The sequence below is a fragment of the Oncorhynchus keta genome, chromosome 30, assembly GCF_023373465.1.
Source record: "Oncorhynchus keta strain PuntledgeMale-10-30-2019 chromosome 30, Oket_V2, whole genome shotgun sequence".
Classification (NCBI taxonomy): Eukaryota; Metazoa; Chordata; class Actinopteri; order Salmoniformes; family Salmonidae; genus Oncorhynchus; species Oncorhynchus keta.
Window position 1 is genome coordinate 42,838,986 of NC_068450.1, and position 16,217 is coordinate 42,855,202.

Below are 16,217 nucleotides of genomic sequence, written 5' to 3' on the forward strand. Positions count from 1 at the left end.
TCGCTTTGGATAAAAGCGTCTGCTAAATGGCATATATTATTATTATTATTAAAAAATACATTCCATTTAATTTGAATGAATATTCTACAGTTCAGCAAAGAGCAACAGAGTTTCATCACGTTGTTAAGAGTCCAAGGTACGGAAGAAACTCACTCAACCATACAAATGCCCCGTCTTCCGTCAGCTGTTCGTCCCACACAAAAACAGTCATGACAGTTATTTTATTTTCATGATGGTCTTCATCCATAATCGTCTGTGACATGCTAATTGTGCCTGCCCTAAAGATATTTCATGGTGGCTCCCCCTATTTTTTTGTCGGAAGACAGTAGGGAACTTGCTCTGTAAAGTTCCTTAGTTCACTTTGAGTTTGTTTCAACAACCGAGGCTCTGTCACCTGAGTTTCACGTCCTCTGATATATCCGTTCGATCACTAGGCAGCGCTACGGCCAAGCGGCCGACGTGACGTCAAAGAGAAAGGGGAGCCAGGGGAAATTCCACCTGTAACCCCATCCCGCCTGCATGCTGCCTCTCACACTGTGAAGCATGTGACTCCAGTCCAAACTATACACATGGACTCCATGTCTCCATACGTACTTACTGCCATTTGTAATGTCATCATGTTAACCTCGGTTTTGATGTCTTGTAAACTACATAACTTGTCTTGTTTTCCGCCGAGAACTTAAGAGGTCATAGATTTTAGACTCTGTGTTCCCTTTTCTCCAGAGGCAGCCTTGAACAACTGAAAACAAGCTCCAAAACAACAATGCAATGTCTTAGTTATTTAGTGACCCAATCAACGTTATTATGCTAAATATGGTAAAAGGCTAGAGATTGACAATCAGTGCTGATTTATGTGTGTATTTTTTATGTGTTTTGATAATGCATTCTTAGCTCAGTTGTTAGATGCATGGCACCGTGATATATAGGCCTAAGGCTGAGACAATCAGGGTAGTGGCAAAATAAACACATTTGTTTGATTACAAAACTGGGACCACTGTCCAGTGAAGTAGAATGTATGCACACATGACCTGACTCAGGCAAGTTAATAGGTTTTTGACATTTTCGCTTGATTTTGGATCGCAAAGAAAACAATGCCTCCACTATTCCAGCACCATTTCAACATGATCTATTCACTAAATACAGTGACAACTAAAAGATATATTTTCCAATTATATATTATTATTTATGTGTGTATGTACAGTTGAAGTCGGAAGTTTACATACACCTTAGCCAAATACATTTAAACTCAGTTTTTCACAATTCCTGACATTTAATCCTAGTAAAAATCCCCTGTTTTAGGTCAGTTAGGATCACAACTTTATTTTAAGAATGTGAAATGTCAGAATAATAGTAGAGAGAATTATTTATTTAAGCTTTGATATCTTTCATCACACTCCCAGTGGGTCAGAAGTTTACATACACTCAATTAGTATTTGGTAGCATTGCCTTTTAATTGTTTAACTTGAGTCAAACATTTTGGGTAACCTTCCACAAGCTTCCCACAATACGGTGAGTGAATTTTGGCCCATTCCTCCTTGACAGAGCTGGTGTAACTGAGTCAGGTTTGTAGGCCTCCTTCCTCGCACATGCTTTTTTTGTTCTACCCACACATTTTCTATAGGATTGAGGTCAGGGCTTTGTGTTGGCCACTCCATTACCTTGACTTTGTTGTTCTTAAACCATTTTGCCACAACTTTGGAAGTATGCTTGGGGTCATTGTCTATTTGGAAGACCCATTTGTGACCAAGCTTTAACATGTCTTGATGTTGCTTCAATATATCCACATAATTTTCCTTTCTCATGATGCCATCTGTGAAGTGCACCAGTAACTCCTGCAGCAAAGCACTCCTACAACATGATGCTGCCACCCCCGTGCTTCACGGTTGGGAGTGTGTTCTTCGGCTTGCAAGCCTCCCCCTTTGTCCTCCAAACATAATAATGGTCATTATGGCCAAAACTTCTATTGTTGTTTCATCAGACCAGAGGACATCTTTCCAGAAAGTACGATCTTTGTCCCCATGTGCAGTTGCAAACCGTAGTCAGGCTTTTTCATGGCTGTTTTGGAGAACTGGCTTCTTCCTTGCTGAGCGGCCTTTCAGGTTATGTCGATATAGGACTCGTTTTACTGTGGATATAGATACTTTGTACCTGTTTCCTCCAGCATCTTCACATGGTCCTTTGCTGTTGTTCTGGGATTGATTTACACTTTTCGCACCAAAGTACGTTCATCTCTAGGAAACAGAACATGCCACCTTCCTAAGAGAAATGACGGCTGTGTGGTCCCATGGTGTTTATACTTGCGTACTATTGTTTGTACAGATGAAAGTGGTACCTTCAGGAGTTTGGAAATTGCTCCCAGGGATGAACCAAACGTGTGGAGGTCTTGGCTGATTTCTTTTGATTTTCCCATGATGTCAAGCAAAGAGGTACTGAGTTTGAAGGTAGGCCTTGAAATACATCTACAAGTACACCTCCAATTGACTCAAATTATGTCAATTAGCCCATCAGAAGCTTCTAAAGCCATGACATAATTTTCTGGAATTTTCCAAGCTGTTTAAATGCACAGTTATCTTAGTGTATGTAAACTTCTGACCCACTGGAATTGTGATACAAGTGAAGTAACTGAAATAATCTGTCTGTAAACAATTGTTGGAAAAATTATTGTGTCATACACAAAGTAGATGTCCTAACCGACTTTCCAAAACTATAGTTTGTTAACAAGAAATTTGTGGAGTGGTTGAAGTTTTAAGTTTGAAGTTTTTTTAAGTTTTGTGGAGTTTTAATTGACTCCAACCTAAGTGTATGTAAACTTCAGACTTCACCTGTATGTGCGTGCGTGTCAGTAGAAACGCCAATGCCATCTCCCTCTTTCATGTTGCCTAAATGGTCTATGACTCTGTCATACAGTACATGCATTTAGTTTTTGTTGTCCTATGCTACCTGACCAAGACATTTGCTCGCTAGCTTAATTTCCTTTCATGGGCAACGACGCGCCAGGCCAGCTAGTTAACGTTAGCCTAATGTTACTACATCTGTTGAACTTCCATCCTCTCAGGCCATGGGCACAATATATTAATGTATGGTTCGATCAGAATTGCCATTATAATCATTGGCCAATACGGAGAATTAAGTAAAACCACAAATCCATATCCCTATCTCCATCAATGGATAATTTAGGAAAGGGCTACCGGAAGACAACAACACAACGAGATGCAACAATTCAAGTTTTCTGTCAATGACGTTTGGCTTGTAATCAATGTGATTGATGTGAAGCCAAATCTAAAACTGGCTTCCCTTTACACTTTTTTTTGTTGCGCCAGGGCCATTCACAGCTGAGCTCACTCAGTTTAGCTCAACGCTGATTGGCTATTATTGTATTTGAAAAATTATCAAGGGAGGCCAAATGCTTGCTGGCTACCCTTGCATTCAGTGCTACAGGTGGCAACAATCTCATGCGCTTTTTGACCAGACAGCATAGATGGGCGCTGTTTCGTTCACTTGGATGCTTTCTCCGGTGAGATACATTCAGCCTCTTGTGAATTGAAGGACATTTATGAAACACATAAAGATGAAAGATACAAAATAAAAATACAATTCGAGGAAACCTGGCTTCCCTTGGCATCCATGAATACACGCCACCGTTTTACACTATTTGTATTTGATTCGTGCAAATTCAAGGTAGAATCACTCAGCCTGTTACTTTTTTGTTGATACTGATGTGATCCATGCATAGGTAGCGTGGGTATTTTTAGTCAATGTAGCAGGCACAGTGTGTATCCGATGCTTGAATAGATTGGGGGGTTGCTGGGTGGTGGTTTGACTACTAGGGTGATCCTCAAGCAACAGCCAGCTAAACTAACCAAATTAATAGCAGTGGCGGCTCCTCAGAGGAGGAAGGGGAGGATCATCCTCCTCTGGGAACTTCATTAAAAAAAAAATATTTTTTTATATTTATTTTTAGATACAACTATACTAAGTATATTCACGTCACCAATAATTGATTAAAACACTATTTTGCAATGAAGGTCTACAGTAGCCTCAACATCACTCTGTAGGGTAGCAGCATGGTTTAGCCGGAGGACAGCTAGTTTCTGTCCTCTGAGTACATTACCTTCAATACAAAACCAAGGAGGCTCATGGTTCTCACCCCCTTCCATAGACTTACACAGTAATTATGACAACTTTCGGAGGACATCCTCCAACCTATCAGTGCTCTTGCAGCATGAGCTTACATATTGTACACACAATCAATTGATCAGAGAATGAATCTCGTACTGAAAGCATAAGCTACAGATAGATAGCACTGCAGTGGATAAAATGTGGTGAGGATTTGACTCAAGAGAGAGAAAGACAATAGTTGAACAATTTTGAACAAATTAATTTCTTTAAAAAATTAAGGAGAAGCAAGTTGGAGAGAGCTAGCTATGGTTTTTGTATTTTTTACCACTTTCATTTTGACTTAGCTAGCAAAATCAACTAGCTAGTTTAGCCTACTCAAACACCCGGCTCAAACAGAAAGGGATGCTATGTTAGCTAGCTGGCGATGAATATCCAACACTGGAACACTTCCAAGTCAAGGTAAGCTTTTCATTTAACTCATTTATTGCCAACGGGGCCTGCCAGTGTAACTGCTAAACTGCTTGCTGACTGTACTCCATGATTGTAGCGGGTTTACCTATGCGTTAGTTCTAGTAGCTATGTTGACCTTCACGTTAGCTAATATGGTGACAACGATGTAGGCTGTGTGTAGAGCTTATGATATGAAGGTTTGGCTTGGAAAGTTTTTTTCGCCTGGTCACTGTTACAGACAGCTGATATGTTGTGCGCTGAAGTCCACAAGCAAAGGGAAATGTGAGAGGAGGAGAGAGCGTAGATGCAAGCAGGAATTATAACTACAATGATCAAAGTGATCATGCTGTTTGTATGTGGCTGCTATGAAAGTGAACTGTATGTGCGTGTGATCAGTGGTCTATTCATTCCGCCGATTCTGTTGAAAAACTTTCTTAAACGGAAGAAAATGGAACAGACTAATGATTACACCCTAGATCAGATAGGTGCAGACAAGAGTGTGTAAGGCAGTATTGAATGTGTCACTGTCTGTCACCTTGATTACTCAAATTTCTCTCAACCTGTGCAACGACATTGTAAACTTCCATCCATGACCTAGGTTGTAGCAACCTCATGATGGGTATAGGGAAAAATGTTGTGTCATGTAGTAGCATAAACCTATCGATATTACATTGAGCTGGGTGAATGGAATATGAATGACAGTCATCCAATATGCTGTAGAAATAAGGCCATGCTCACAAAAAATTAGAATTGTCCTCCCTCATCTTAAACGGCACTGACAATAGCAGCCTGTCGCCCTCTCTTTGCCTACACTGTCATTTGAATTTGTGCTTTGTGTTGGGATGTACAGTGCCTTGCGAAAGTATTCGGACCCCTTGAACTTTGCGACCTTTTGCCACATTTCAGGCTTCAAACATAAAGATATAAAACTGTATTTTTTTGTGAAGAATCAACAACAAGTGGGACACAATCATGAAGTGGAACGACATTTATTGGATATTTCTAACTTTTTTAACAAAAACTTAAAAATTGGGCGTGCTGAATTATTCAGCCCCTTTACTTTCAGTGCAGCAAACTCTCTCCAGAAGTTCAGTGAGGATCTCTGAATGATCCAATGTTGACCTAAATGACTAATGATGATAAATACAATCCACCTGTGTGTAATCAAGTCTCCGTATAAATGCACCTGCACTGTGATAGACTCAGAGGTCCGTTAAAAGCACAGAGAGCATCATGAAGAACAAGGAACACACCAGGCAGGTCCGAGATACTGTTGTGAAGAAGTTTAAAGCCGGATTTGGATACAAAAAGATTTCCCAAGCTTTAAACATCCCAAGGAGCACTGTGCAAGCGATAATATTGAAATGGAAGGAGTATCAGACCACTGCAAATCTACCAAGACCTGGCCGTCCCTCTAAACTTTCAGCTCATACAAGGAGAAGACTGATCAGAGATGCAGCCAAGAGGCCCATGATCACTCTGGATGAACTGCAGAGATCTACAGCTGAGGTGGGAGACTCTGTCCATAGGACAACAATCAGTCGTATATTGCACAAATCTGGCCTTTATGGAAGAGTGGCAAGAAGAAAGCCATTTCTTAAAGATATCCATAAAAAGTGTAGTTTAAAGTTTGCCACAAGCCACCTGGGAGACACACCAAACATGTGGAAGAAGGTGCTCTGGTCAGATGAAACCAAAATTGAACTTTTTGGCAACAATGCAAAAACGCTATGTTTGGCGTAAAAGCAACACAGCTCATCACCCTGAACACCACATCCCCACTGTCAAACATGGTGGTGGCAGCATCATGGTTTGGGCCTGCTTTTCTTCAGCAGGGACAGGGAAGATGGTTAAAATTGATGGGAAGATGGATGGAGCCAAATACAGGACCATTCTGGAAGAAAACCTGATGGAGTCTGCAAAAGACCTGAGACTGGGACGGAGATTTGTCTTCCAAACAAGACAATGATCCAAACATAAAGCAAAATCTACAATGGAATGGTTCAAAAATAAACATATCCAGGTGTTAGAATGGCCAAGTCAAAGTCCAGACCTGAATCCAATCGAGAATCTGTGGAAAGAACTGAAAACTGCTGTTCACAAATGCTCTCCATCCAACCTCACTGAGCTCGAGCTGTTTTGCAAGAAGGAATGGGAAAAAATTTCAGTCTCTCGATGTGCAAAACTGATAGAGACATACCCAAAGCGACTTACAGCTGTAATTGCAGCAAAAGGTGGCGCTACAAAGTATTAACTTAAGGGGGCTGAATAATTTTGCACGCCCAATTTTTCAGTTTTTGATTTGTTAAAAAAGTTTGAAATATCCAATAAATGTCGTTCCACTTCATGATTGTGTCCCACTTGTTGTTGATTCTTCACAAAAAAAATACAGTTTTATATCTTTATGTTTGAAGCCTGAAATGTGGCAAAAGGTCGCAAAGTTCAAGGGGGCCGAATACTTTCGCAAGGCACTGTATGCTGGTCAGAGGAGTGCTAATATGTCTGTCATGAAAGCTTGACATGCAGAGTATTATCAGTGTGTGTCTGTGACCGTGTGTTTGATGAGCTGCCTCCCAGGAGAGAGAATAAACTCGCCTCACTCAGCTGATCCACAGCGTCAACAAGTTAATGTGTAAAATGTAATGGCATCTTAAATAGAGAGCTTACAGCATCTGTGAGCCAGTTAGCAGCTCATCACCGACACTGAGAAGCATTTACAGTATGTAGCCTGTGTCTGTCACCACATCATATAGGCTAATGTGATGAATTCTAGAGTCACAGACTGTCCCTCCTTCGGGCCTGATATTTGAATGATTTAATATCAACACTCTACTATTGGGTATTCATTCAACAGTACGCTTTCAAAGACTGTGGGCATCATATACTCTGAATGTGAAACAAAAATGCTTAGTTCTCTTAACGGCAAAGCCCCTGTATATATGAGAAGAAACTTGAGTCCTTCCAGCTGTCAATCACTATGCCCTTGGTATACACTGAGTATACCAAACATTAGGAACACCTTCTTAATATTGAGTTGCACCTCCCATCAGAACAGGACTCTGTGGACTGCACAAGGTGTCAAAAGCATTCCACGGGGATGCTGGCCCATGTTGACTCCAATGCTTCCCACAGTTGTGTCAAGTTGGCTGGACGTTCTTTGGGTGGTGGACCGCTCTTGATACAGACAGGAAACTGTTGAGTATGAAAAATCCAACAGCATTGCAGGTCTTGACACATTCAAACTGGAGCTCCTGGCACCTACTACCCCGTTCAAAGGCACTTAAATATTTCAGTCAGTCAGTTCACCCTCTGAATGGCACACATACACAATCCATGTCTCAATTCTCTCAAGACTTAAAAATCCTCCTTCAACCTGTTCTCACCCCTTCATCTACACTGATTGAAGTGGGTTTAATAAGTGCCATCGATACGGGGATCATAACTTTCACCTGGATTCGCCTGGTTAGTCATGGAAAGAGCAGGTGTTCTTAATTGTAGTATACTCCGTGTAGATTACATTAGACAAGCGGTTAAAGATGAGAAAGTCAGTCAGTTAGCCTCAGTGGAGACAGCTCTAGTTTTTTTCCCGACTACAGGTAGCGGATTCTGTTGACAGAGGTGTGATGCGGACTGTCTGGAATGTTGGCCTTGCCATGTGTGTTTAATGTTTAATGTGATACCTTAACGGTAATGTGTCTGGTCCTTCCTGTAAAAATGCATTTATCTCCTTCCGCTCTGCTCTTATGTACTCCAAATATGCACAGCTATGAACAGAAGATTTATGTTTGTTGTCCACTTTATTTGTGTACGGCTGCAGTACCGCACAAAATAACATGTAAACATCACCAGGAAGTCCCAGGACTTGTTACATGTTATCACATGAGCGGAATATTCTGATGTCGCAATAACCTGGATAAATAGAGCTCAATTCCCGTACTGGTCTATGAGAGAGTGAGTGACTCAGCTGTAGGCTATGTGGATTTAATGCATTACCATTCAGCTAAATGCCTACACCCCTCTCTTTGTTAGTTCTGTGTGGCTGCAGTCATTGCAATCATCCACAGTCACTGCTGTGAGTCAGAGTTGACCATTCCCAGTCCTGGTTGGTCACAGTGTGAGGATGTTCGTAGCAATGACCAAAGCTGCATAATCTTTTTGACAATCTGTTATCTTCCAATTAGCTGTTGGTTGAAAGAGTTAGTGGACGAGAATTGATTGTCTCCTAAGGGTGATTGGCCTCAAACAAACTGTCTGGTGTTCGTATGAAAATATTCCAACAGCGCGTCACAGATTTAGCTTTTTATCACCCATTGTTCGAAGCAAGTCTGCCCCAAGTAACATTAACAACTTTTTCTCATGGTCATTTACAAGTGTGTTGTGGTGTTTACAGCACTTGTACCTCTTTGTCCATGTCAGTTGGGCTCATTGGAATGCATCCCTGCCTGTTCCTCCTGCTCCACCTTAACCGGTTTGTCCCGTGAGGGCTGCTATCTTGGCCCTGTTAGCCTTGGCTGAGGACTTTCCTTGGTTATGTCCCAAATGGCACCCTATTCCCTGTTTAGTGGACTACTTTTGACCAGGGCCCAAAGAGGACACACCCCTCCAACTCTAAGTCACTCATGGAACGGCCATCAGCTGACCTCGGAGCTGCACAAACAGCACTGCTTGTCCTTCACAAGGCTCCACATCTCAGGCCTTCAAGGTTAGGCTTATTTCCAGTCTTCAATCAGGCCCTGAACTCAGATTTATACTCTTCATAGTACTGAGCTGAGATGAGAAGTACTGTGTTCTACTGGCCTTGGTACACATCCACCATAGCTGCTGGAACTGCTGGAAAGGACTGGCCAATGTAAAAAAGAAAATGTCAGAGCCAGGGTGTACCACATATAGCTGTGTCGGCTGACGTTATTGGGTAGTGAGTGCCTATATGTGCAAGGCATTTGCCCATGTCTAGATAAGTTATGTCAGCTGATTAATGTTCAAGTGGACAAAACAAGGTCGAAAATGCACTAGACCTAGCTCTGCGAAAACAGACTCAGTTTAATCTTTGACCCACATTATTGTGATTCAGGTCTTTATTTCTCTGCCTCTCTTTGAATTATTTTGCTTGAAAGAGAGTGAAACAACTTGAAACAAACAGATCTTCAGGCGAAGTGTTGCTGTGTCTGCTTTTTAACAGGACATGCTGCAGAAAATGTGGCCTTTTTGTGGCTATTCTCTGTTTTCGTTGGACTCTGATATGCAACAGCAGCAATATATGACTCTTAGCCATTTTTATTTTTTAGCCTACAAAGGAAAAATGTGTCTCTTCACTTAGTCAGCGAGGTCACATGGTTGCGTTCTGTTCACATAAAGGCTGCAGCTGTCTCTTACCCTCTACACTCTCATTTTTGTGTCTTGGCTTGATTGCCGTTTCAGCTTACTTTTACCCCAATGAGCACGTTTTGGATTTTTTAACTTTTTGTTCCATTTGTAGCTTTTCCCTTCCTATAGCCTTTTCTGCGCGTCACCTTTCCCCTGTGACCTTGCTGTATACATATGTTTCACGTCCTAGCCTTCATTATATGATTGTGCACGTTTAGCTACCGTGCTTAATATAAAATATGGCACACATATGACATTTCACAAGCTAATAACGAAACACACACCAAGAGGCTTGATATATTGGCGTCCATATCTAGCTTAAATACTTAATTTTTCTCCACGGCGAAAGTACAGCCAGACCCAAGATTCGGTGCAAGTAATATCGGCCTACAGCTGAACTGAGGAAAATAGCCACCAGAGACAGAGACAGAGTGACAGTCCTCTGACACGAAGAGATGGAATGGAATAGTTTCTGAGACCTACGTCTGCCGAGCTATCATCGTATTCCCTCTGCAGATGAAGGGGACTACAGTGGGGACTGCAATGGTGGATAATGTAGTCTTTGGCATGGGTGCTGGCAGAAAGTGGAAAAAAATGTGCATTAATGAGACTGCGGTAGAGAATAATGGAGTGCTGCGATCTGTGCCAACCATGAGCTCAGTGTGTATTGAACCTTCCCTCTCATCTGTTTTCTTTTCTCTCCTTTTAACATACATTTTTTGTCAGCGAAGTCAATTATCCCACCACCCGTTACTAGTGTGTTGCTTTGTTTATGCAAATGACTTCAATTAACAGCCTATTAAAAAGTCAATGTAATTGTCTACTATCTGAACTGGCATCTTTGTTGGGGGGAAGTTAGAGGGAATGGATTACTGGGCCTTCTCACAGAAGTACTATAGATATCAATCCAAGCTGTAGTATCACACCCAGATACTACCAATACTTAAGTTTGCTTGTACACTGTAACCTATATGTTGATTCATATTTGGTAAGACAATTCAACTTTCTCAATGAGAGACCTTAACCCCATGTTCTCTTAGTCACGTTGCCATCAAAAAATCCTAATTGAAACGCACCACCAGACACTATTCACAGATTAATGAAAATAATCAGCACATCCACACTATTTACTGCAAAATTATTAAAGCAACTTTCCACCAGGCTCCAGCCATGGTCGTGAGATCAATTAGGGTTGACACAAAGATAATTGTTTATCTTCAGGGTTTATATAATGATCTCTTGTTCATGTGTGTGTGGTGTGTGTTGGTGTGTTTGCATCTCTCACCATCTAACAACCCTGGGTTTTTTTAAACCTTGGAGTCACAGTCTTAATAGATGCGAGACCAGAGCACAATGCTCTCAGATTGGGGTTTGTTAAGCAGAGTGAAACAGGGGAACCCAAGAGCTGACTCAGATGAGGAGACTGGGATGAAGTAACCAAGGTATTTATTGAAACACACGGGGGAGATGTAGTGCAGGTCAGGGGAAGCTCGGGCGGGTCGCTGGAAAGCAGGTGCGGAGGCTGAGGTTGGAGCGAGAGGGGTTGAGACAGGGTAGTGTGGGGAATCCAGGTCAGAGTAGCAGGATGACGAGACGTGGGACTGGAGACAGGGACCAGAGTCAGAGCGGGCAGAACTGTAGCAGAGAGAAAAACAGGCAAGGAAAACAGGCACAACAGGATCTGAATAGTACCAAATGACTAGAAACGTAGACTGACTGAGCAGAGATTATGATCTGGCAGCATGGAAGTGGCAGGGCTGAGTATTTGTAGAGGTCTTGATTATAGAACAGGTTGCAGCTGGTGGGGATCTGCTCTAACTCCAGCGCACCTGTCTCTGCCCACACAATCACCCACACACAGAGGGAGAGAGGGAGAGGGAGAGAGTTCTGGGGGAGTGGCGGCAGGTCAAGGAGTAAGGGGTTAGTGAAACAAATAAAAAAACAAGTTAGTGAAAAGTTGACCACATCAAATGCAGCTCCTTTTTGTCAAGCTATCTCAAGGCCCATACATCAGAGCACAGCGCAGGATGAGTTGGGGCATGGTGTGTGTGTGTATCTGTATTTGTGTGTACGCGAGTACGGCCACTCATATGCATTAGCATTATATCATCCAGGTGGGTACAAGGGGGGAGGAGGGGGTCTATAGACCCACTTGTGCTGAGGCATTAGCTAAGACCAGTGGCCTGCCTCTGATGTCTAATTGTGGTCAGGTGAGACTGCTTTGGGCTTTATAGCCCACTATTCTTGTACCTTCCAGTGAAGCCCCATAAAAAGTTGGTTTTATGGTGGCCTCTATTGCCACAAGAGCAACTCCCCTGGATTTACCTCTTACTGTCTCATTTACTCTGCCTTAATGACCTCAAAACTCATTTCTAACTCTGCTTTGAAAACTTAAGGATGAAAATGAGCTTGTATTCTTCTCTGACCCATATTTTTACATTCAAGTGTGTCCCATGTCTTGTGTATGCCTTGAACCATTTTCCTTACAGACCAAGACAAGACTGCTTTATAGTGGTTGGTCAAAGTCCAAGTGTCCTCAAACGAATGCATACCAGACCAATGGTAAACTAAACTATGCATTTACAGCACCCTTCTTCCACCCCAGCACTCCTCCGCAGGAAAAACTTTGCTCAAGGTGTGGCTTACTGGTTGGTCCGTCCTCGCTCTCCCCTCCCCCACATCCATCCCTCAGCCAATCCCCAACACCTGCCGTGACTCACCTGAAAGGATTTGCATACAGGGCCCACCCTGACTTGCGATTGGCCAGGTGCAGCCACTCTGCGTGAAGGCTCACCCACCAATGGATGTCGAGCTACATGACTCACAGGGAGAGCCAAGGCAAGTTGCTTCACTACACTTCTCCTTTTTAAAATTTCAAACAGCAGCCATTGCCTCGCTTTTTCAGGTAGAGGGCAGGTCAGTGTTCCACACGTTCTGTACAGCACTGTGTCCCTCTGCTCTCTGGAGGCACTTCCTAACTTGGATTATTTTTCTAAATTGCAGTGGTATCACTTTTTCCCCTTTCCCCAGTTTTTTGAAGTCACTTAGATCTGTCATGTGTTCTACTGTTAACATGGAGTTCGACACCCAAGCCCCTTGTCTTTGAGGTTAGTGACTGAGCTGTTTCTTTGGATTTCTGATGCTATTTTGCTTCTTTATGGGTGAATAGGTGGTTCAAACCAATTAGAGTTGTTTATGTGGGTTATGTGTTTCCCATATGTGTTCCTCATTTGGTTTTCTACATTGCAAATGTGTCACAAGGACATGTAAAAGTAAGATGGCAAGTCAACGGCAAGAAAATGTCATGTTGATACAATTCAATGCTCCGCTTTTGTGGCATGTTTTGTGTGTTTTCATACGTGACACATTTCATAACACGCTTTCTTAAAGACACCAACCAAGACATGTACCCATTGCTGTCAGTGACAATTTTGTTTTGGGCAGCACTAAAACTTTATCAAACACCTTTCATAAAACCGGGTAATCATTTATAACACTATTACAACGTACTTTATACCCTTTCATCCTTTTCCAGTAAAAATGTAGACCGACATTGAGCTCAGACTTAAAAGACGCCGTTCAGATGTGAAAGGGTGGATAGCCAGAATAGATTCTGACCCTATGCTTGCTTACAGCTGCACTGGGGTCGGACAGGATCCTGTTTAGATTAAGACACAGTGGCGCCAGATATGGCTCAGAAAACGTACCTCAATCCAGGGATGAGAAATGCATTGTACTCTGAATTGTCCCATTATCCCAACTGTTATACCGAGAAGATTGAACGAGTCGTCCGACCCCAGCCTGTCTGACCCCAGTGCAGTTGTTTGCGAGCGTAGGGTTGGAATCTATTCTGGCTAAAGGGTGGATTGCGTGATGCTCAATGTTCTTGACACACCTTAGATACAATATGTTTGTTGAGGTATGCCAAGTAGATTCAAGCAGTGTTTTTATAAATGTATGCTTTGATTCTATCGAGGTTTATTTGCAATGAAAGATATATTGTTTGTGAGAATGATCATTTGTATGTTCCATGTCACGTCTTCGAGTCATTGCCATATATGGCGCGCTTTAGCTAGGGAGGGAAGCATGTTTTGCAAGTCCCCCCCGACCAAGCCCATATGAGAGTTTACAGTTGGTCATGGTGTAGAAAAACTTGTAATTATCTTTCATGGCAACTCTGAGTAGACCTTAGGCCATTATTCTGAAAAGGTTATGCATTCTTCTCACTAACTTTGCTTTGGTCTGGCTCTAGCCTACCACTAGAATATTTTATTTTAAAAAGTAATTCATTGCTATAGTATCTAGATTCTAGAAGGTGCTCCTCCCCACTCCCTGCTGTTTGATTTCAGGCGTGCGTATCAGCACTTAATCAGGCCACTGGAGCCCTGCACGAATGTTGCTCATTCTGTAAGGCAGATGAGGATCAGCAGGTACTCAATGCAACTCACGGGGGATGACAAAAAGCTGGTGTTGTGCCACCATTATCTTCTATGCAGTTGTGGTAGGTTTCTGTTGCTAAAAATTGCAGCAGAGATAAAAGCCTGCTTCCTGTTTCACCAGAAACATGCTCTGCACTGACAAACTGCTCATGAGCTTCAGAAATGGTCCAAACAACACATTGTGCACACGCCACTGAGCAAACATGGGACTGTTTAAACAACATTCATACATGCAAACGGAGCCTTTATTGAAGTTGGCAGTTGGAAATGTCTCTGTGACACACTAATAATAAAGTGCCCCATATATTTTGTTGTATGGATCCAACAGACCTCGAAAGACCCAAAATAAAGCAGTTTAACTTAATGTTGGCTCAATAATCTTCTCACATATAATTTGTGAAGCTTACATTCTACCTTGTAGATCTGATGTTACCAAATCAGCCCTCTGTGATTGTTGTCCTGATTCATGCAGGCTATGCCAGGCTGATGATCATGGCAACGAGACAAAACCAGGCTGCCCCCTTACCCCTCTCTATATCTCGCTCATGAAAAGTCCTAGTTATGAGGTCACTGTTTTGGCCTAGGTCATCAGGGTCTACACCTGGAAAATGTTAGATTTAATCCCATGAGTCAATAACCCAGTTTGAACATTGGTGAATAGCTCAGTTGTGCCCCGTACCAATCCCGAATTTGCATCTGACCCAAATCTTGCCTCGTGCTCACCCTGGCCTCTTGATTTGGCTTGTAAATGAGGCACAGTACCTGAGGGTTGGCCATGACATGAGACAAACACACAACACACCAGAGCAGCCCATTGTTGGCTTATTGAGGGACTGTAGAGAGTTTCTGTCACAAGGGAGGGAGCATCAGAGAGATAAAGAGAGGGAGGAAAGGAGGGAGGGAAGCAGTAGTGTCAGGTTGGCTCCTCACACAATACAGAGTCAACAAGTCTTAGCCTGTAATTAGGTCATTAGGCCTGGCCGAGGAGGAGGAGGAGGAGTGGTGGATTTAATCAGACCAGGCTTGGCATGCCTGCATATGGAACAATCGAGGGTTGGGTTTGTTCTGGTTCACGTTTTCTCCTTTCACAATCCAGCCTGTGGCTGGCTTTGAATGACCCAAGGGCAGCAGTTTGTTTGAGCTGTATTGCGGTTGACGGGTAAATAAGCACACTCTGTGTCATGCTGTTGGCTTGTCATCAGTGTTGTAATGACACATTAACAATGTTCTTTCTCACATAGTCTATCAGGGGATCTCTGGTAACGGGGATGACATGCTCTCAGATTGATGGGGATGACATGACATGGTCTCAGGTAATGGGTGTGACAGGAACCTGTTTGGGTTGGCAATTCTAGGTTGGGTTATGGTCCCTTTCCTCGATGTCCCGTGTGGCTCAGTTGGTAGAGCATGGCGCTTGCAATGCCAGAGTTGTAGATTCGATTACCATGGGGGACCAGTATGAAAGTATATGCGCTCACTACCAATGTTCCCTGTAAACTGCACACAGCTTCCCTCAGACTGCCGCACAGAAGAAATATGAGCCTGCACAAATAAGAACAAAATTGAACTTTACTCAACTTTCTACAATTTTAGTTAACACTATCAACGATTCGCTCTACTGTGGGAATTGTGATCGAATCAATGCAATATTAGCCACTTTCGATGTAATAGACATAAACAAAACAAACTATGCAAGATTTAGTATGCAAAACTAACTGTGCAAGAGATTTTCTTGTAGGCAGAGCTTGTTGGAGTAGGATTGTATTGCATTGACAGGCACGACTCAGGCCAGTACTCTACACAGACCAGTGCGGCATAATGAATCAGAGCTGCAGTAGGCCTATA

General features: G+C 42.6%; 1 protein-coding gene across 2 annotated transcripts in view; it reads left to right on the forward strand.

Annotated features, from left to right (window-relative positions):
• Window positions 1-16,217, forward strand: part of LOC118363642 (ETS-related transcription factor Elf-1-like) — an 89,647-nt gene that overhangs the window by 9,189 nt on the left and 64,241 nt on the right. The window contains exon 1 of one of the 2 annotated variants that reach the window (XM_035744712.2): window positions 12,746-13,040. The exons of the other annotated variant lie outside the window; for it this stretch is intronic. The gene's annotated coding sequence lies outside the window, so the exon portion shown is untranslated. Of the gene's footprint in view, window positions 1-12,745; window positions 13,041-16,217 lie in introns of those variants that run through there. 2 annotated transcript variants of the gene reach the window in all.